The following is a 22,361-nucleotide window of genomic DNA, read 5'->3' as shown; positions in this document are numbered from 1 at the left end:
AACAGTTAAAACTGCTTCAAAGCTTTGTCCTTGTGCAACGACAGTTTAAGAAAAGATCTAATTTCTTAAATATGAGAAAATTCTATTTCAACGAATGAAGATTCTATACTTTCTACTGACAAGACAAAACTTCTCTCGTCCTGTTAACAGTGATGGAATTTATTAAGCAATCAGCAGTGAGTGGGTTTCTCCATTCCCAGTTCATGTCAGATGTCCCAAATTCAATAAAACACAGTCCTGCTGCTTGGCCATATTTGTTGGCATTATTGATGTCAACAATTATTTAGGGTCATATCAAATTTCCTATAATACCTGCAACAGTTGGGGAAGGGGGTTCAGTACAGTATATAGTACTTTATATTTCTAACAGCTGAATGGATGGTAGCATGTAGACTACATCACAGACTTCTCGGTCAAATGGTTGACCTGTAATATGCTGATAACCTATTTTGCCCCATACGCCAGAGTCAATGCAACATCTTTAGACTTCATATCTTCAAATATACTGTACTGGGAACTTTACCTAAAAGTAAAGATACAAATACAAGAACAGTCATAGAACAACAAACTACACCAAATCAAAATGTGCCAGTCTTCACTGTTTACCGATAATGATAGGACATGAAATAGTGCTTTTTGCGGGCTGAGAACCAAGGTGGTTTTTATGAACAAACTCCCAAAACTGACTAAAATCCAAGAATAAGAACAACAGTATGCATTAGGACTTTCCTCCATGGTGCAGAGACATGGACTTTTTATGAACTATCGCCAGAAACTAGAAAAAAATTTATATTTCCCAATGTGAGAAAATTATTGGCTTAACCTTGTGAGACCAGATTCCAAGCAGATTCTGGAATGAAAATTATTGGCTTAACCTTGAGAGATCAGATTCCAAGCAGATTCTGGAATGAAAATTATTGGCTTAACCTTGAGAGATCAGATTCCAAGCAGATTCTGGAATGAAAATTATTGGCTTAACCTTGCGAGATCAAAATTCCAAACAGATTCTGAAATGAACAGAAAACACAAGCATAGAAAATATGATCACCAAATGTCGATTATGCTGACGTGTTAAGTACGCCATAGGCCTGAAAAGCAGCACCCATGAATATTATACAGACAACTAAAACTGTTAATGAGAGCCTGGAAGACATAAAAGATCTTTAAAAGGCCAATCCAAATCTATCAAAAAAATAAGGAATCTCAACTAACCTGGAAACCCTCGCCATTAACCATATGATCCGGAACCATTAACCAGTTGATCTGGAGACCAGTGTGTTAACAAGGAGATTACTGCTCCACGGATTAAGAGTTACGAATTAATACACCAGAAAATAGATCCCCACAGCCATAAAATCCTCATCCGAGGTATCCAACATTGGCAAGGTATGCATGCCCAGATTTGACATGCCATAGAAATACACACATGCATTGAGCAGTAGCACCTTGTCAGAGAAATCACAAATAAGCAAAATGTAATCATTGGTAATGATGGACTGCTATTGGAAAGCTACATTAGATTAGATTACTACACTAGTTTCACACAGTCCCAGCTTTACGTAATTTATACAATATTTAACAATTGGTAAAAGAGATGGGGAACTTTTTAAATTGTTTTATAGTGCCTTCCAGAACTATTCCCCATAATACGGAAAGGGATTGCAGAGAAGTCTGCTATGAAAAAATTTCGCAGTGCTTCAGTCTGAAGGTATAGCACCAAATCCCCAAGCATCAGATTAGGACTTCTGTATGCATTGTACAACGTGAGGTGATCTTTTTCCACGTAATAGTGTTTTTTGCATTCAATTTCTTGATATGGCAATAGAGGGACCTAACTTCTTGTAGTTAGTGTAATTTTCCTTAGAGATACATAAATGAAACTTTTATATGTCCATTTTCCTTCATTTTAGATAAAATCACAGGTTTTCAAGACAGTAAAATCTGATCAAGCCAAGTGAAATTACTTAGTACAGTAACCTGATATTAGGAGGTTATTTAATTTTTGGGGGGAATTTATCTGATATGACTGACAAGGTCATTAAATTAAAGCTGAAAATTCATCTGCAAAGGCCCAGCCTTTGCAACTACATATAAACTTATTTATATTTAATCAAATAACTTGGCAGTACCTTTTGAGAAAAATCACTTATCTCTGAAAAAACTCCCAAGAGGGTATTACCTCATCAGCGCTGCATGACATTACGAAAGGTAAGCAGGCCTCCCATTTTAAGCAGCCCTTTATCTTCCACTGATGAGTAGGCCCTTCATCTAGTATATCTAAAGTTATTTCAATTTCTTTGTTCATTTAATGTCCATTGGAACTGGACAACAGAATTGAATGTCCATTCTGTTCCTGGCAAAACATCAAAGCATTAGTGTCAGATTTGTTGAATAGTAATACTATATCAACTGGCAAAGCCAATAGAAAGTCCCTATCTCAACAAAGATAGGATACTTGATTGAGGAGCTGTGAAATACCACAAATTCCAAAATCTTGCCATTATCAGATATGACATAAGAGCTGTCAGAGAAAAATTATTTGAGAAATGTTTTGGACACTCTTGTTAGTATTAAGAAATCTTCCATTCAGATCTCTGAAGGGATAAGAAATATTTTCTTCTTACAACTACATAATAATATACTAAATTGTTTCCAGAATAAATTATTATGGCATTTCGCAACTTTTGCTAGCCCATAAGAAAAATCAAACTGAAATGTTTGCATGAAGAACTGGGCACCAACAAGCTAAGTTCATTCCTTAAAATTGGATCAATGGGTTTGTTTTATATGAAATTAAAAATATATGCATTAAGAATTTATTCCAACAAAGAACTGTTGTTCATAATAGTTCTGATAAACTCACTTGTCACTGAATCCTTTGATCCCTCTACTAAGCTCTAAGACTGAGTATTTCAGCAATGCTATCCAAAACTATTATCTGAACTTCTGTGAAAATAATAAGACTTACCACAACTGCAATTACTTTACATGCCGTATCCTTCGCTCACACTACAATTGCAATAATTTTACATGCAGTATCCCTAGCTCACACCTAGGTTTTGAAATTTTTATGAAAAGCTATAGTGTTAGTTTGGTTCCACTCATTTTTTTATGAGTTCATGCTGAATATTTATCAATGCAGACAATATTTAGCACATTTAGTTTCATCACCAGCATTAAACTTATCAGTAGGATAACATGAATAATCTTCATATAATTGATAATCAAAACTACTAATTGCTAACATTTCTACTTAATGCTAGTGCAAGACATCTCCAAAATCATGCAACTAAATTAGCATTGAAAACTAACATTAAAAATTAATAGTATGCACCTACAAAACCTATTTCTAAGCTCAAATTCAAAATAAGTCAAAAGTCATGTAGACCACTAGCCAAGAGGGTCACCATGCAGCCCTCTGTCATAGCAGAACCAAACCAATTTTTTTCAAGGCTTGACAGGACTATTATGCAAATGATAGTGGTAACTATTTAAAAACTGGAATACAAAGTGTCATTTTCATAGGTACCACCATCTGCGACAGCTGTTCTGAATCGATACATAAAACCATGTATATCATCATGTATCTGGTGCTAATTATCATAGAATCATAACCTAAACTTATGTTTTTTAGGTTAATGAATCTATCTGATGAAATTTTTAGTCTACCATTAACGACAATTTTTCATAAATTTGAAGTTCCAGCCGCAAATCCTCTTTCACCAATTTAACACGCATCAACATCGCTATCATAGCATTGCAAGAAAGCACCATTTCCAAAACAAACTATGGTACTTAACATTGGTAAGGGTGAAGTAACAACGTCAGTCATGTTGAAATAACGAGAAATTCTTCGAAAAAACACTGTGCCCAAAAAAACTATGCTTGCTTCAAGTCCAATTAAAGAAGGATGTCCTAGAGGGCGCGCGTGGTAGGTGTCGTTGGGGAGTTCAACCATGTTATCTAGGGCCTGTCACGGCCCTCCCCATTGATGAAGGGATTATCTAAATGGAAGACAACCTGTGAATAGTGGTTTACACACGCCTTTGTTTAATACACGACACCTACAAGGTGTTCGCGCGAGGGTTGTAACCTATGCATTCCATGCTTTTATCTTTCTCTAGTATATTTGGAAGATTTATATTAGGAAAGGTATAAGGAAGGACCTTTCTCACCGGGCGTCACAGGCCTCTTCCCAGAAATAGATTTTTCCTTCGTCAAAATCCCTTTTTGCTAATCATCATCATCATCATCATTGCTGTCACGTGGCTGGCCCTGAGTGTTGATAAATTCTTTAGGTAGAGTGCTACCATCAAATGCCAATGGGTCCCACTTCCTATCAACTAGAGTCCAACTGCGGCTTTCATTGGCAATAGGAATAGCAGGCTTCTGAATTTGAGATGGCTAACAATTATCAAGCCTTATATATGGCTCCAGGCTTTTGCTATCAATGCCTGGTCTATCATAAAGAGTACAGGTAAAAGGATACAACTCATCAAAATCCAATGGCACGTTCCAGGAGCCAGCTAATCTGGAACGGGAAACTTTAAAATTGACCATCTTCAGAAAGATTTACAGAGGTTTCAACTATCCAATCCCCTTAAAGCAGCTGGTTGAATCACAACCTACGAAAGCACAGAGAAAATCATGCATCTTTATGCAAGTCTGACTCTAGCTTCCCATGCCAGTGTCAAATAAAATACAGACATCTTCTATCTTCTTCGATGCATAGTACAATATTAGGAAGAGGATATCACTTTCCTGGCTCTAAACTACCATGCATACAGTATAAGATGATCCTAAAAAGTTAGATTCTTTCAATATGCTGTGTAGTTATTAAGAAAGTTAACATAAATGCAAGTACAAGTATCTATAAGTGACAAAGATCAAAACTCTATACAGTACAGAACTGTACCTTTAAAAAGTTTTCTCTATGGTCTACTGCAGCGAAGGAAACTAGTTTTGAGGATTGTGTGGGCATCATCCGTCTTCAGCAGGAAGGCATGTCCATCACACACTACGGTAACTTCTCTGTCACACAGTCTGAGACTATATACTCTGGCTCCAGAGCTTGGACAGTACTGTAACTGAAAGATGCCGTCTTATGATATCATAGATGTAATAGCTGCTTCATAAGAAGTATTACCTGCTGCTTGGTGGAATAATTAATTACTCAGGAAGGCTTTTCAGTCTTCAGGTCGTTTAGTCTTATTAAAAAACTTCTCGCCGCAGCCTCGTCAGTAGAATTCCTTGGCCTCTGTAAGGACAATTTCATATTTAACAGATAATTTCATCTATACAGTATGTATGTTAATTCATTGTTAATTATAAAATCCTTGTGTACTGAAAAAGTGGTTTCAATACAATACTAAAAATATTATTTAACATAACTTGCCTTCACAGACTCTGGTATGCTCGTATCTGTGCCAAATACTGCAGCTCCTTCATTGTAGATCAAGTGGAAGACCTGACATATCAGCATAAAGTTACTTGGGATAACTTTCATCATGTAGAAGCAAGCACTTCCATTGCAGATTTTGAGAGTTTCTCTTCTGGTAGGTTCTGCTGCCTTATCAAGGTTTCTCATGTGATTAATTAACTTTGATTTATTAGTTCTACGGGAACCATCAGCAGTTGCTAAACTGTAGGGAACAGACGACATTGGGAAAATGACCAGCTCTTTTGACTTCAACTTGATTCCCAGTTGTTGGCATTTCAAGAATAACTGTTCAAGTCATATTTCCTTCATGTTTGAACTTTACAACTCTTGTTCACTGATTTCTTGGAACTTTCCTTATTCATGGATCCAAGTGTCTAGAGGTTTCGTTTCTTAATTAGTTTAAAAGTTGCGTTATTCTTCAGTCTGCCTTTAATAAAAGAACCACATGCTTTTGATCCGACCTCCTCTGCTCTAAGCAAATCATACTTTGTCATGTGTTGCCGCCTTACCAGAACACAGAACGAATAGATTATCCTTTCTGTCTACCGTGAATATATTAACGAAACCAACAACCTCTATGACCCTTCTAGTGTACCTTTGGCTCCTAGCAATTTCTGTTGGCATCCCGCGAATGTACTTGGTTTACGAGTATGCCTGAGATGCTACTACCGCTTAAGTTTTCTCCATTGTTTTGTCCACATCTGAACAGTTTCCTGGAATGAAAGAATGTGCAACACTAATTACACCTTGTTTCAGCAAAAAGTACTTGCACATGATCCATGTAAGACAGCCACAGCCGAGTGGTCTTTCCGAGGGATCCTTTTCTGCATTCTTCACGGTAAACGTGGAATCCGTCGAGGTATTGTCATACTACCTCCTTGTTCGTGGCCAATTCAACGCTATTTCCGAGGGATCCTTTTCTGCATTCTTCACGGTAAACGTGGAATCCGTCAAGGTATTGTCATACTACCTCCTTGTTCGTGGCCGAGTAAACGGTATTGGGAGAACAGTTTGTTAAATCACCAAGAATCTTCTGACCATCTTGCGAGACTAATAAATGGATACCAAGATGTCAGGTGTTTTCCCAGTCTTTGAGAGAAAGCCTTTGCTACCAGGAACTAGCTTGTGTGTGGATTGGCCATTCATCCTGGCTAGGATTCAAAAAATTTACTTCATGCTAGGTTCACGTTAGGAATCCTCACCACCTGGACAAGTCACACGAGCGACATTTTGTGGTTTTGGTGTACCGTCTTGTAATAGTCTGGCAATTCTGTGGACTAGAGATGAAGAGAACTTTCCATTTGGTTCTTTCTATTGATTGCAATTCGACACCAAGATCAGTACGAGACTGAAGGTCTTTCTACGTCTTGCAGCATTATCTATGATGTATGAACCGAATCCTTTCCAGTAACGGAATTCAGAAGCCGAATGAAACTTTCCGAGTGACACAGATTTGTATTAAGGAGCTCTAACAATCTAGTTGAGAGAAGTGTTATGTCTCTGCAATTGCTTTAACTAAGCCTGTCTCCATCTCCAAGGTGTAGAAATAATTCTCTCACAGTTTCCCATTCTATTCAAATTAGTTACAAGATGTAGATTGTCATCATTCCTCACTCTGTTTGTTGCTCCAGATCTAGCCATCCTCCAAATTCAAATAAGAGAGAGAGACCCCTTCAGTCCAACATCCTTTTACTTTTATCTTCTTGCATTTATCAGATACAGAATATATAATCAGGTGTGAAGATTATACTTTCTCTAAATGTTCTCTTGGCCCTAAATAGGACACTGTCATTTCTGAGCAAGGCGATTTAAATTCATAGCTAAGCTCTTGTTGCATTCTCTGCGATAACAATAGCGAGACTAACTTGTCAAGAATTTGATTACAGTAATCAGTCATTCTGGATGTTGAAGTTATCGACTCTGCTTGGCACATGAATCACACACTAGACTTGTGCAAGTTGATGTAATACAGTACTGCTAGTCCTTCAAGTTTCTTGGAGGGTTGGCTAGATGTAGAGTCTTGTCACTATCCGACATACTTCCTACTCTCCATCCCCTTCGGGCATCTGGAGAAAAGGCATTATTTAGTATAGGCATAAATTTTCTGTCCCTTAGACTGAAGGTGAGAAAGTGAATATATAAAGGTTATATATCAGTCATAAAACAATTTTTGCAACCGTAATCTCAAATTTCTGAAAAATGTCTAAATAAAGGGTTCACTTATGAATTCCTCACCTAAAAAATATATATCAAGATACCATAATTATGATTCTATGATAATTAATACCTACAAAATATACATTTAGATACCATGATTATGATTCGATGATAATTAAAACAAGAGGTACGATGACACACATCATTTTACATATGGCTTCAAAAGAGCTGTCATACATGAGGGTACCTATAAAAATGCTCAAAAATTACACATTGTATCCAGTTTATACACTGTTACCACTCAGATTTGCATAAAGACACGTCAAGGCTTTCAAGTTTTGTTCTGCCACAGGGGCCTCTTTTGCTTGGTGGTGTAATTATGAATGCACCAGGAATCAAATACCAAAATTTATTGTAAAAAAGAAACACTTTAAATCTATGAATATTCCCTAAAATACACAATGTCCATACACACCATCTGTTTATTATGGGCTTTATCCAGAAGAAAAAGACTTTGTATGCATTTCATACAAAATATGAGCTACCCATTATAGACATGAGTGAAAGAGGTAGAAAATAATTCAAGGTAGATAACTGGTAATCAGCCAACTCGCAATCCCCAGCACAGGGGAGAAAATATCTTTATTAGTAGGAGACATCCTAGTGATAGAAGGAAAAGATGGATACCAAACTCAGATTAAGCAAATACTGTATTTAACTTTGTCCCACAATAGTTTAGAAAGTGCTTAGGGTCAAAAAGCATAAATATTAACCAAATTCAAATTGAAACCAATACACTTATCCTTATTTCAATTAGTGTGCAACTAACGTGGAAAAAGAATGTTACTGTACAACAATAAGGGTTCAATAGGTTAAGAAGTTAAAAAAATATAAACAACGCATGCAAGATAAAAGTTGAATAAATGTAGAATATACACTATACATGCTGAAAATTCTTGAGTTGTATGGGTTACCCCACCTCCAAGCAGTTCACAGAAGGAACTGCCACTTTTGTTGCAAATCTACCAGGTAACCAGACTGAAATAATGATGCTATGAATGTCAAAGTCTTGAACTACTTTCAAAATTTTCAAGAAAAATACAGCATTTTGATCAAACTAGATTGATTAAACAATTACTGTATTTGCACACTAATTAGTCGATAATTAGGCCTAATTAGCTAATTAGATGTAATCCATTCTTCAGAACATGTCCTAATTTTACCACATTCACCTACTGAGCAATTTGAGTGGTTGTTAAGCTTCCTAGGCTATCATTTCTCAAATTATTGCAGTTTTTCAAAATACCTGAGGTATACAGTAGTCACTTGACCCGATCTTTTGACTTTTGACCACCCCTAAGTCCCAATTTTATCTTTTGTCTATAAGATTGCCAAAAGTGTAACTCACAACTCTAAATTCTTTTGGAGATACAATACAATACACTTAACCAATTTCCTACTCTTCATGGATATATTTAAACAAAATTACACTAATTTGCCCCAGTTACTACAGCTAATTTCTTATCAACTCCAGGTGCTAAAATCATAAAAATCCTTCTGGTTTTTCTACCGAGCATTTTAAGTGGTCTTAAAGAGCTTTCCAAGCCAATTAATTCTCTCTATATATTCATTTTCATGCCATTTTTTTTATAATAAACTGAGATACAAGTCAATACACCAGGAAATGTTTGGACTTCTGACCACGTCTAGGTCACAAATTCAACTTTCATTTGAAAGTCTGTACAAGGGCAAGTCTCGACTCTAAGCACTTATGGAGATGCACTCAAACAGATTTGCCACAAAAAAGTCTATCTATCTATCTACATATCTCTACAGTATTCTTTCTATCCACTGGATGCTAAAAGTAGTATACAAGTATAATATAGGGGCTGGCCAGTCACAGAGTATCCAAAATATTTCATATACAGTCAGCCCTCATTATTAGTCAGAGAAACAGGCACAAAGATCGAGAATCGGCGAATGCTTGCTGCCCTAGGGTGGGTTAACTCGCTGACCAATACGAGTATTCTGAGTATTGTTTTATAGTGTGAACACACTTCAGTTACTTCACACAAATTACAAGAGTATTGTATGTTCGTAAGGTATGCTAAGACAACTCGTCACACTTTTCGACTAGTATACCAATACCACGTGCCAACAAATATTGTTGTTCCTATCTAACAATACTTGCTGATACTGTAGTGTATATCACTGTAATACTGTACATGTACATTAAAACTACAGTCAACTCAAATAAGTTAACATGGCCCATCACTTGAGCGTTTGCTGTTTTCGGCAGGTCAACTCTACTAGTTTCAACTCGCCGTATATGTATCCTACATCTACATAACTGAAAAGTATGCCATTTGGTATATGGCAGAGTACTGTTAATACAGGAATTTATAAGAATACTATAGTCATCCTACCACAATAAAAAACAAAAGAAAAAGCCAACAGTACAACACTAATAACCGTTTATGTACGAAGTTATACACAGTAACATGATGTGAAGCACGATGCAACCCTTGAAGTGTCTACGGTTTTGCATGTAATAGCAAAAGTACAGTTAAAGTAACTTTGGAAAAACACTGTACGGCAAACTGTACAGGCCCTTGACAAAACTGTGAAAAAAATACATTGTAACTGTGGCTACATATATATTTCTTAAATACAGTATGTACTGTTACTGTACATTATGTACTGTATTTACTTAAAAAAAGATTTTTTTTTGTAAATACAGTAAAAACATTACATTTACAAAAATCAGTTTAAATAATGCAGTGCTGTATGACAACTTACTGGAAAATATTCTGTATAGAGGTAGAGCTGGTATGAGCCATCATTGCTGCCGAGAAAAAATATTCTGGATGGACAAGTACAGGATTGCATAAAAATAATATACTCTCCTGTACAGTATGTATGGAAAAAAAAACTTTGTAAAAATAATGTTAAGAATGTTTACATTATTTTTTTTATTGAAATTCAAAGTTGTAGTACTTTTAAAATACTGTACAGTACAGAGTTTAATCTATATTTTACTTCAATGTACAACTCTTATTAAACTGCACGAGGAAGAGAATCGCCTGCGCCATGACCATCGGTTGCGAAATCCTTATCCATGGAATGCATGAACTTCAGAGCAAGTATCAATGAATCGTTCATGCTGTAGGCCTTTTGCCTCATTTGTCCACCATCCACGACATCCTTACGAACTTCGAGCGCGAGGTTTTCATCCTCCTCAACTGATTCATCGGCCTCCTCTTCTCCCCTTGCCAGCCCGACTAATTCAACCAGGTTCTCCTCAGTCAGCTCCTCGTCATGGCCATCAAGCAACTCCAATACATCGTCCTCAGACATTTCCTTGAAGGTTTCGACTTCTACTGTCCTTGCTAAGGTCATAATCTTGTCAACTGTTTGCTGTAAAGTTTCATCAGGACTGAAGCCAACAAAGTCCTTCACACACTCTGGCCACGGACGTTTCCAACAAGCATTCTTGGGCCTGACTGACGTCGTGGAATAAATCCTCGACAACAAAATAGTTATTCATGGCTACTTGGAGTCCCGCCATCACTCGTCTGCTGTAATGAAGCTTGAAGTTTTCGATCACCTCCTGGTCCATGTTGGATGAGGTATGAGGTGATCATAGGAAAGACAACCACATGCACATTAGAATTCATTCTCCAGTGGAGGATGGGTGTCCGGGATTATTGTCAAGGGTAAGGAGGACCTTGAACTCCATACTCGGCAGGTAGTCCTAAGCCTCTGGCAAGCAGTATCGAGACCAGTTCAAGAAGAGCTTGCTTATTGTCCACACCCTCTTGTTGTGTATTCCTTAATCCGACAGCAAATTAATATTGCGTTGTTACATGCACTGGCCCTTGCCGACTTACATATAAAGCTGGGTTTTATAAGATGCCCTGCAGTGTTTTCACACAAAATCAACATACACCTGTGGAAGACAGAAAAAGTCAAGTTTTGTAAGACAGAAAAATGACAAATTCATAGATAATTTGTATTTTTCCTAACTATACAAACCTTAGCTATCTAATATGGTTAATTACTTGCGGCGTAGCTGAAATGATGAGCCATTAGATTTTTAACAAGGGTTTACTACCCCACCGCTAGTTAGCGGGGTGTAGGGAGGGGTAGCTTGCTATCCGCCCCCCTCACACGCACCTGTGATTTAGCTCACTTTGCTTAGAGCTCACTTTGCTTAGAGCTCACTTTGCTTAGAGCTCACTTTGCTTAGAGCTCACTTTGCTTAGAGCTCACTTTGCTTAGAGCTCACTTTGCTTAGAGCTCACTTTGCTTAGAGCTCACTTTGCTTAGAGCTCACTTTGCTTAGAGGTAGGACTTCATGGGGGATAGGGTTGGCGGGCAAGTTTGATTAAATAGCTAAGGTTTGTATAGTTAGGAAATACAAATTATCTAAAAATTTGTCATTTGTTCCGTAACTGAAATACAAATCACGCTATTTAATATGGGCGACTCAACCATTAGGAAGGGTGGTAAGTCCTGGCCAATACTGGCTTTGGCTTTTGCCCAGGGACTCAGTATTCGAGTGTGTCAGTACTCAAAAATAAGGAGTCCCTGCACCTCGCTAGCATCTTGCTGTACAAGTGCTGCGGCCTACATAAGCTGTGTGTGAAAGTATGCAGTGTGACACGTCCTAGGAAGTTGACCTGGAGTTCTTTAGATGGAACTCAAGGCTAGGACTCTCCCAATACCACCTCGTCAGGGTATGGGTATGTGACAGTATCAACTTAATACTAGGAACACAAGGAAGCATGGTTTACCTGCAGTGGTTTGGAGTCAGCTATGCAGAGGACCCAGGATGCTGCTTTCCCCAAGAGAGGGGAGGATGAAGAAAAGAATAAGGGCCAGACAAACCTTTTCATTCATGCAGACTAAGACCGGGTAACAATGCCCTTAACCTTCTGCTACTTGTCCATTAAGGAGCCTGAGGTTTAGACCAGCTGTTGTGCAGCCACCACAGGGCCGATAGAGAACATATCGAGTCTCCCGTGTGTCACGTCTTGCAGGTAGTGGGCTGTGAAGGTCGTCTGACGCTTCCACACCCCTGCTTGCAGGACCTGCGTCACTGAATATTCTTCTTGAAGGCCAGGGACGTAGCTACGCCCCTGACATCATGTGCTCTAGGGCGACGTGACGGAGGAGGGTCAGGGATCAAGGATAGGTGGATCACCTTAAGAATCCAGGCCGAGATGGTATTCTTGGTGACCCTCCTCTTCGTTTTCCCAGTGCTCACAAACAAAGCTTGCACTTGGGGACGAACTGCAGCCGTTCTCTTAAGATATAGCCTCAGACTCCTTACTGGGCACAGTAGGAGATGGTCTGGGTCATCTGTTACAGAACTAAGACTCGAAACCTGGAAAGAGTCGAACCGAGGGTCCGCCACTCCCGGATTCTGAGTCTTGGCAACAAACTCAGGGACGAACCTGAACGTTACCTCCCCACATCCCCTTGAATGGGCGATGTCGTATGAGAGACCATGAAGTTCACCGACTCACTTGGCCGAGGCCAAAGCTAGCAGGAACACCGTCTTCCAAGTAAGGTGGCGATCTCAAGCCTGCCGTAATGGTTCGAAGGTAGGTCTCTTAAAGAGACCTGAGAACTCGAACCACGTTCCATGGAGGAGGTCTCACTTCCGACTGAGGGCAGGTAAGTTCATAACTCCGTATGAGTAGGGAAAGTTCCAGGGAGGAAGAAATGTCCACTCCTTTGAGCCTGAAGGTCAGACTTAAGGCTGAGCGATAGCCTTTCACCGCCGAGACTGAAAGGCGCATTTCTTCCCGCAATTACACAAAAAACTCTGCTATTGCTGGAATAGTGTCATCGAGTGGAGAGATACCCCTTCCACGACATCAACCACAGAAGACTCGCCACTTCGCCTGGTAGACCCCTGCGGGTGACCTTCGCAAGTGCCCAGACATCCTGTTCGCAACTTGCTGCGAAAATCCTCTCTCAGTGAGGAGATGCTGGATAGTCTCCAGGCGTGAAGTCGAAGCGAAGCTACAGCTTTGTGAAAGATGTTGGCGTGTGGTTGTTTGAGTAGCTCGTGTCGTGGAGGGAGTTCCCTCGGAAGCTCCGTTAAGAGTTGCAGAAGGTCTGGAAACCATTCTGCGTGATGCCATAGCGGAGCTATTAGGGTCATCGAGAGATTGACCGATATTCTGGTCTTGTTGAGCACCCTCCTCATCAGACAGAACGGGGGGAAAGGCGTAGACATCGATGTTGTCCCACCGTTGTTGGAAGGCATCTTGCCAAACAGCCTTGGGATCTGGGACTGGGGAGCAGTACAGCGGAAGTTTGAAGTTCAGTGCTGTAGCGAACAGATCCACAGTTGGGAACCCCACAAAGTCAGGACTTTGTTGGCTACTTGACGATCCAAAGACCACTCGATACTCACTATCTATGTCGCTCTGCTCAGACTGTCGGCGAGCACATTCCTCTTGCCTGGAATGAAGCGAGCCGAAAGTGTGATCGAGCGGACTTCCGTCCATCTCAGTATCTCTACTGAGAGATGGGATAACTGTTTTGAAAAGGTACCTCCCTGCTTTTTGATACAAGCCACTACTGTGGTGTTGTCGCTCATCACCACCACAGAGTGGCCCGCCAGGTATTGTTGGAACTGTTGAAGGGCCAGGAATACAGCCTTCATCTCTAGCAGGTTTATGTGGAGGTACTTTTCTAATTCTGACCACAGGCCTGAGGTCTTGTGGTTCAGAACATGAGCCCCCCACCCTTTCTTTGAGGCGTCCGAAAACAACATCAAATCCGGGGGGAGGACGAGAAGATCCACTCCCTTTCGTAGGTTCTTGTCTGCCACCCACCACTGAAGATCCGTCTGTTCCGCAGAACACATAGGGATCATAGTGTCCGGGGAATCGTGACTTTGATTCCACCGGGACTTGGGTCACCACTGGAGAGATCTCATTCTGAAGCGACCATTGGGAACTAGACGAGCCAGGGATGAGAGGTGACCGAGGAGTCGTAACCACGATTGGGGTGGAAGTTCTTCTTGTTTGAGGAAAGGTCTCGCGACCCTCCTCAGCCTTGTTATCCTGTCGTCTGATGGGAAGGCTTTGTGGAGATTGGTTTTTATGATCATGCCTAGGTATACCAGTCTTTGAGAGGGCAGCAGAGAGGACTTCAAGATTTACCATGATCCCTAGATCTTGGCTAAGTCTCAGAAGTTTGTCTCGGTGACAAAGAAGGGCTGCCTCCGAGTCTGCTAGGATCAGCCAGTCGTCCAGGTAACGGAGGAGACAGATGCCGAACCTGTGAGCCCACGAAGATATTAGGGTGAGCACACTGGTGAACACCTGCGGTGCTGTGGAGAGACCGAAATACAGCACCTTGAACTGGTAGATCTTGTTGTCTAGGCAGAATCTTATGTACTTCCTCAAAGACGGATGGACTGGGATCTGGAAGTACGCGTCCTTCAGGTCCAGTGTGCACATGAAGTCTTGCGGTTTTACTGCAAATCTGACCGTGTCTGCCGTCTCCATGCTGAATGGGTCTGCTTGACAAACCTGTTCAGGGTTGAGAAGTCGATGACTGGTCTCCAGCCTCCAGAGGACTTCTTTACAAGAATGAGTCGACTGAAGAAGCCTGGGGACCCGTCGACTACCTCTTGGAGAGCGTCCTTCTTCAACAAGGTCTCGACTTCTGCCCGAAGGGCTTCCCCCCTTGCCGATCCCATGGCAAGGGAGCTCAACAACATTGGATCCGCTGTCAGGGGAGGTAGAGATGTCGTGAACGGGACGCGATATCCCTGACTGATTACAGAAATCGTCCAGGAATCGGCACAGAGTTGCTGCCACCTTCTTGGGCAACTTTGTAGGCATCCCCCCACTGGTGGACATGCAGGGGTACTGCCAATCCTAGCGTTTCCGGCTACGGCCACTCCCTCTAGGATTCTTTCCTCCCCTAGAGGAATTTTTGCCTTCAGGAAAGGGCTTAGACACCTTTGTCTTTGCTGCAGCTGCCTTCTTCGTACTCCTGACAGGACGTGGTTGCTGGGTCGATGGAGGTTTGTAGGGCCTCAATGTTAGGGCCCTATGGAGAAGGGAGTCCTGGTTGGACTTCCTCCACCTCTCAGCAGCCTGCTCCACATCCTTAGGCTCAAACAAGTTCTTACCGAGGATGGAAGAACGTCTGAGCCTGCTAACGTCTGTACTGGGGACCTTTTGGTGGAATCTCTCAGACACTGTGTCCCGACGTTTCAAGATAGTGTTAGCCCACAAGCTCGAGACTTGGTGGGCTAGAAACTCGATGGTACGCGTGCCTGAGAGCAAAAAGGTCTCCAAAGCCTTCCTGATGCTTTCTTTGGACAAGTCCTCAGACCGCACCAGAATGCCCAGAGACCCTAGCCAGATGTCCAGCCATGAAGTTGCCTGCATAGCACACTTTGCTACCTTCTCCTGGCTCAGGATCTCTGTTGCCGAATACAAGACATGCCGGTTGGAGTCTCTCTCTAGAGGGACTCCCCCGGTAAGCTCTTCCAGAGAGTGGTGCAAAGGAAGAGCTAAACAAGTCTCCTCCAAGATCTCAAAGTACCTCCTCTGATGGACGCGAGGAGGCGGGAGGAGCTTCTTACCGGTGCTGGATCAGCTGGAGGAAGCAAGCTCGGAGAGCTGGCCTTTGACCTTGTCTCTGGCACTCTTAACCCCGTGACCAGGGCAAAGCCACACTGGCCCTCGAGGGTTTTTGTGTAGCGTAGACTTGGTCCAAGACCGTGTCCTTGCCCTTACGAGGGGGAATCTCCGGGTCCGGAAATCCATTGAGATTCCTCACGAGGGTCAGAAATTGCCAGAATGCATGCTCTGACTCCTGCAGCTCTCCTCCTAAAGGGCTGGCAGCAAAGTCTCCTGTCCACAGAGGCTCTTCCTGGGGGGACTCGTGGATGTTCTCTGAGGGTTTGGCTGGCTCCTGTCTAATCCTTGATGAAGACTTTGGCAAAGTCTTAAGAGTCCTTAGACTCCCTCCTGGGTGGGATACAGGACTCCAGCAGTGATGGTGGAAGGCTCTTCTCAACCCCTACCCGAGAAGACTTCTCGGGGCGAGGTGGGGTTTCCCCCATTGGTGCGATGGGGGAACTACCCGCCTCCCCCGATTCCCCAGAGGATGGGAAATCCTCATCCGCAGGGGAGGGAGAGAAAGTCTGTGGGGGAGAGGGAGCCTTCCTCAAGGACTTCCGAGGAGTTGGTTTCGCCCTTGGAGAAGTTACCACGGTAGAAACTCCTCTCTTCCTCTTCAGGGGAGACGAAGCCGCCACTGATTTGTGACCAAGTTCAGAGAATACAAGCTCAAAAGCCTGCACGAGAGCTCTGACGATGGTACCAAACCAGGGTTGCTGACTGAAAGTCGCGCTGTCAGACACTCCCTCTGGAGGGAAGGGGATCGTTCAATCCCTAGGAGGAGTTACCAAACGAAGGTTTGCCTGAAAAGATACTGAAACAGAAGGAGAAGAGTCCTTGGGCCTATCCGGAAACCTCCCCTCCTACGACAAGCGCGCTGTTCTGCGCTTGCGGGGTGGGGAACGAGACGACGATGACCTGGCCGCGCGAAGTCCTGCAGCCTCATGTGTGGGATCGCGCTGGTGGTCGCGCGATGGGCCCTACCCTGGGTCGTGTGCAGGAGAATGTTTGCGCGTGGGCGAGCGATGGCGTGTGGTGGCATGGACAGGCAATGAGAAGTGGCGCGTAGAAGACTGGATAAGCGCTCGCGAGGGCGATTGTTCGCGCGCGCGCAGGATCCTGCCGAAGAGCCCGTGAGAGCGATAACGTTGGGCGCGCGCGCGCAGGAGAAATATCTCTAACGCGCGGGTGAACGGCGCGCACATCTGGCTGAAGCAGTGGGCGAGTAGGGCGCGCTTGCGCAACCTCGTGGGCGCGCGATGGAGACTGAGCGTGATGAAGCACAGGTGAGTGCTGGCGAGCAGGAGATGATGTTACTACACCCAGATCCGAAGATCGTGGGCGTGCCTGGAGCGCAGGAGATCGTGGCCGCGCATCAGGATGTAGGCGCACAGAGGTGCGCTGTCGGTCTGGAGAGAGCTGGAGTCCCAGTGAGCGCCTGTGTACTACCTCAGGAGACTCCAGGGCTGTGCGCTAGCGCGCAGGTGAGCACTGGCGCGCTACATCAGGAACAATAGGAGGAGCGCGCTTGTGCGCAGTGGCACATTGAGGCACTGGAGAGCACTGGAAGTCTGGAGAGCGATAGAGGTCCGGAGAGCGCCTGTGCGCTATCTCAGGAACCTCCCTTGAAGTGCGCCGACGAGTAGGTGAGCGCTGGCGCGTTATAACAGGAACCAATGAAGAGCGCTTGCGCGCAGGTGAGTGCTGGCGCTATTGCAGGAACTACTGGAGGTGCGTGCTGGCGGTCGTGGGCGCGCAGGGGATCCCTGGCACGTAATGACAGCAGCAACTGCAAGTGCACACACGCGCGCAGGTGAGCGCTGGCGCGCTAAGACAGGAACATCTGCTGCAGGTCGTTGGCGCTCAGGGTGTGCCTGGCGCTTAAGGGACCGAGACACAAATTTGTGCTCGTGCCCTTTATGCCCCGAAGGGACAGTTGCCTGTTTAATAGTAGGGTGAGAAGGCGCCCACAGTGACGGCAGGTCAGCAGGTCTGGAGGGTGGAAGGTTGGCGTGTCCTGTGTAAGGACGACCTTCCACCGAAGATCGCGAACGATCTCCGGAGAGGTCCAAGGAGGTAGCTGGCAGGGTCGGCGAACGACAGCGAGGTTCTTCTGCGGAGAACTGCGGAGATGACGAGCCAAAGAGGTCCCTCCTAACACCCTTGTGAGGTGAAGGAAGACTTCTACGGCGAAGGGGAAGGAGAGCTTAACGCCTTATACGCCTTCTGGGGGCCGTGGGGTCAGCGGACTGACCATCAGCAGTCCTCCGAAGAGGAGTCTCTGTGAGTGAACTCCCCCGAGGGGGAGAATCACCGGCAGGAGACACCGTAGGACTTAGTTCCCCCCTCGAAGGATGTTCAGAGGGAGGAACTAAGCCTTCAGCTACCACAGCAACATTAGGAGCAGAGGTTTGAGACAACTCATCGGAAGCCTCTGCCACAACAAGGTCGACGATAGACAGAGGATCGATCTCTGCTACCGTCGGCGACTGTTTGACAGCTGCTTCCAACTTGATCATGTCAAACAGGGCTTCCTTGGAGGGCGAACCCTGAAACCCCAAGGAAGCTCAAAGCTGTAATAAATCACTATTAGTTACAGGCATAGAAATATCCGGAGGAGGAGGAGCTGCCTCGCTATGGGAGGCAACTCCCTCTCCCGCACCCCGGGATCGGTCAATAGAACTACGGTGTACGCTACCACTCGACGGCTTCTCGGGAGAAACCGGTCGAGCGGGAGCTTCGGAGGAGGTTTGTGCCAGGAAGAAGAGTCCTAGGGATTTTCTCTTTTCAAAGAAACCTCTGAAGGAGAAATATCCCGTTTAGATTTCTTTTTCCGGCGCCGAGAAAACCTCTCCCACTGGGAGGTAGACCACTCACTACACTCACCATATACATTAACTCTGCTGGCAACTACAATAAAGACACAAGGTGTGGGGATCCGTGTCAACCGCCGACATAAATGTGCCACAAGGGCGGTCAGGTAAACCAGGGCACTTACGCATAGCATTGGCCAACTTCACATACACTCTGTAAAAAGAAAAAGCAAAGAAAGTTTAATAATGGTTGATCAACAAAAGCGAGGGTGAAAGCGGACACGTCCGACTGCCACCCGAGCCGATAGCAAAGCGAGCTAAATCACAGGTGTGTGTGAGGCCACCCCCCCACTAACTAGCGGTGGGGTAGTAAACCCTCGTTAAAAATCTAATAGCTTGTCATTTCAGCTACGCCGAAAGTAATTACCCATATTAAATAGCGTGTTTTGTATTTCAGTTACGGAACAAAGTAAAGTTTCGTAACAGTCTTTCATAGCACAGTGTAAATATATACTATGCTGTAAAATATTTTTCAACAAGTGACGAAGAATAAAAAAAGAAAATTTACATGCATTTACATGAATTATGAAACGGGAAAAATTTCTAGCACTGGCATGCCTACCTGTCCTTTCAGACGGCATTCCTCCCGAGTAATGAAAGTATTTTGCGGCACCTCCAAAATAAGCCTATCAAGCAATAAAAAGCTAATACTATATTAAAATATGTACAATATATGTAATGTAAAATGATTCAAATTTAAACAAAACTAATACATTAAATTACGATTTTACTTTACAGCAGCAATGTAATTCTTAAACTTAACATGGATGCTACGAATGCCAATTAACTCTGCAACCATTTAAATGATAATGTATGAAACAAATACACACTATACTGTACAATGTTAATACCGAGCGTAAATTTACTCGCACTGCAAAACTATACTGTATATATAGTGCCGTACAATGGACACTTGTCTATACTACACTTTATATTCTATCGTTACAATTTAGCAAAGTGTAAACAAATAACATAAAGAAAAAGAAAAATAAAAATTTAAATATAAATGTTCACAAACTTACCAGTTTCATCCATATTCCAAACTTGATCCTGCTTGTACCCTTGTACCACGAGTTTCTGAATTTCGTCAGGGAAAGTATTTGCCGACTCACGGTCCACAAAGGCCAACTGCCCATTCATTCTTATGTTCAAGGCACAACACTGTACCAACCGTGTGTCACACTATCATACATAGTTCATTTTTGGGCTCAAGCCATGGCGTCCTGATGGAAGGTTCCTTTTTGGTAGCTTCCTTGGGTATAAGACTACTAAGATATTCCCAGAGAATTTAACCACAGGTTATCACAGAATTCTAACTTCTGGAGCGAGTATCTCAAAGGTTTCCCCTTAAGACATCGTAATACAACAGGGGACGCGCATGTCTGAACGCGCCACATAGCTATCTTCACCCCGAACAGAGTTAATGCTTCGGTGTGTAAGGACTGAGAATAGCTGGGAGCCGTTCCACAGCTAATCTCACTCGTGGCTACTACTGATACTCGAGACGTAAACAAACGGACGCCATTGCTCTAATGACGTCACGCCCGTCTTCATCCTTTGTTTAGTAGCTGCCCTACTTAGACGGATTTTCCCTGTGTTAACTTTATCGTTTTGCATCTTCGCTATGTCGTTACCTTCAGCCTCGCCTTCTTCTGGAAAGTTGAGTACAAGGTTCCAGTATTGTTTAATTAAGCTCTGGCCATAAAGTAAATATTACTTTTCGAGATAATTGCTGTTTTGTGGCAGAGCTGTGCCTCTACCGGACCCGCCATTTTATGGCGTCGTTGTTGTTATGCATGTCTTATTTAGTTAGCCACAACAACGTTTCCGGCATTATATACTAATCGAATACATTAGTTTATTTAGTCTTCATAGCTAGGAACTTTTATATCGTGTTTAGACGCTTTTTATCGGTCATCGATTGACCTCATACCAGTCGGCTACTATAGCCCCCAGGCCAGGAGCCTACATACAAGTGTTCATGCATGATTTATTAGTGATCCTAGACTAAGTTATGAAGATAGTGGCATTATTTTACAATACTTTTGACAGTGATGCAAATGTTTTCGCCTTCAGGGACCATATAGGGGATAGGCTAGTCAGTGACTCTTTCTAGCCTAACCTAATGTTAGGACCCCTATATGCTTCCTTCATCCCCTGCCTTGGCATTCCCTCTATTTAGCCTTGATTCCTTTTCTGAGTAAAGGGATTAATTGTCTAATAGAGTATATATCGCCTCTCTGTCCTCCCTAAAGGAATGAACCCCCTTTAGGGTTGCGTCCGAGAGTGAGGTTAGGCTAGCCTACCTCTATGGCTAGGATAGTCTATGACTTTCCTGCGATAGCGATATGTCTTCTTCCTTTCCTAGTTCAGGACTTTTAGCCCTGCTCTAGGTTAGGTTAGGAAGGTTTCTCTGTTCCATGCTAAAACTGTACTCTTGCACCGTTTTAGCTGATCTGCCTGATCTTAGGTTAGGGAGTGTCCTCCCTTTCCTTAGTGGCCGCTCTGGTACAGAAACCCTTCCTGGGAAGACTTCTCTCTTCTCCCTCCCCACCTATCTCTTGTATAGCCTAGCCTATGCTTAGGTTAGTTTATACCCATCTGTCCCCTGTCCTACAACTCCTCCTTAGGGTGGAATAGTAGGGCTACCCGAGCTTCCTTGTGCAGTCCGCTCTGGTACACATACCTTCATAGTGTCCTATAAGGTTAGTTACTAGTATAGCTCTGCATATGGGAGTCTCCCCCCCTCCTTGGGTGTACCCTAGCCCTCCCTTGGGCTACCTTGCTCCCGGTCCCTAGTGACCCTGCTCATGGATGTTAGAGCCTGCCTCTATCATGGGTACACCCCCTCAGGGAGGGGGAGGGATGTTTGGAATCCTGATGGTACTTCCTACATCCCTTCCCCCCTCCCCCCTGTCTCTCTCCCTATCCGGGTGCCGGTCTCTTGCCGCCTCTACTGTCGGCAATACCTGCCTCCTATTTGGTGACTCTCCCTAACCTTGCCGCCAGCCCCCCGTGTACCGAGGGACTGCCGGCTGCCGCCGGCTACTACCGGCGGCTCTCCTCCTCCTAACTAGTCGTCCGCTTGCCGGTCGACCGCCGGAGTGCCGGCATATACTGCCGGCAACCCGATACAGCCTTTACCATCCTTATCCCAGTCACCAACCTGGCATCCTCCGACTGCCGGAGCCGCCGCTCCCTGCCGGCGTGCCGCCGTTGTGCCGGCGG

The 22,361-nt window shown here is 43.6% G+C and overlaps 2 long non-coding RNA genes across 2 annotated transcripts; both read right to left on the bottom strand.

Moving 5' to 3' along the window:
• Positions 1 to 4,916: 4,916 nt before the first annotated feature.
• LOC137656977 (uncharacterized) lies at positions 4,917 to 10,221 on the bottom strand. Its single transcript, XR_011047073.1, has 3 exons — positions 10,070 to 10,221; positions 5,147 to 7,506; positions 4,917 to 5,087 (listed from the first exon to the last, which is right to left on the bottom strand). It is a non-coding gene; the product is annotated as an uncharacterized lncRNA (long non-coding RNA).
• A 1,192-nt stretch (positions 10,222 to 11,413) lies between these two features.
• LOC137656976 (uncharacterized) lies at positions 11,414 to 20,330 on the bottom strand. The gene is made up of 2 exons (XR_011047072.1): positions 20,156 to 20,330; positions 11,414 to 11,546 (listed from the first exon to the last, which is right to left on the bottom strand). It is a non-coding gene; the product is annotated as an uncharacterized lncRNA (long non-coding RNA).
• Between the last annotated feature and the right edge of the window lie 2,031 nt (positions 20,331 to 22,361).

Source organism: Palaemon carinicauda, chromosome 18, assembly GCF_036898095.1.
Source record: "Palaemon carinicauda isolate YSFRI2023 chromosome 18, ASM3689809v2, whole genome shotgun sequence".
NCBI classification, from domain to species: Eukaryota; Metazoa; Arthropoda; class Malacostraca; order Decapoda; family Palaemonidae; genus Palaemon; species Palaemon carinicauda.
The sequence above is the reverse complement of the archived record's forward strand: the minus strand, read 5'-3'. Positions and strand labels throughout refer to the sequence as shown.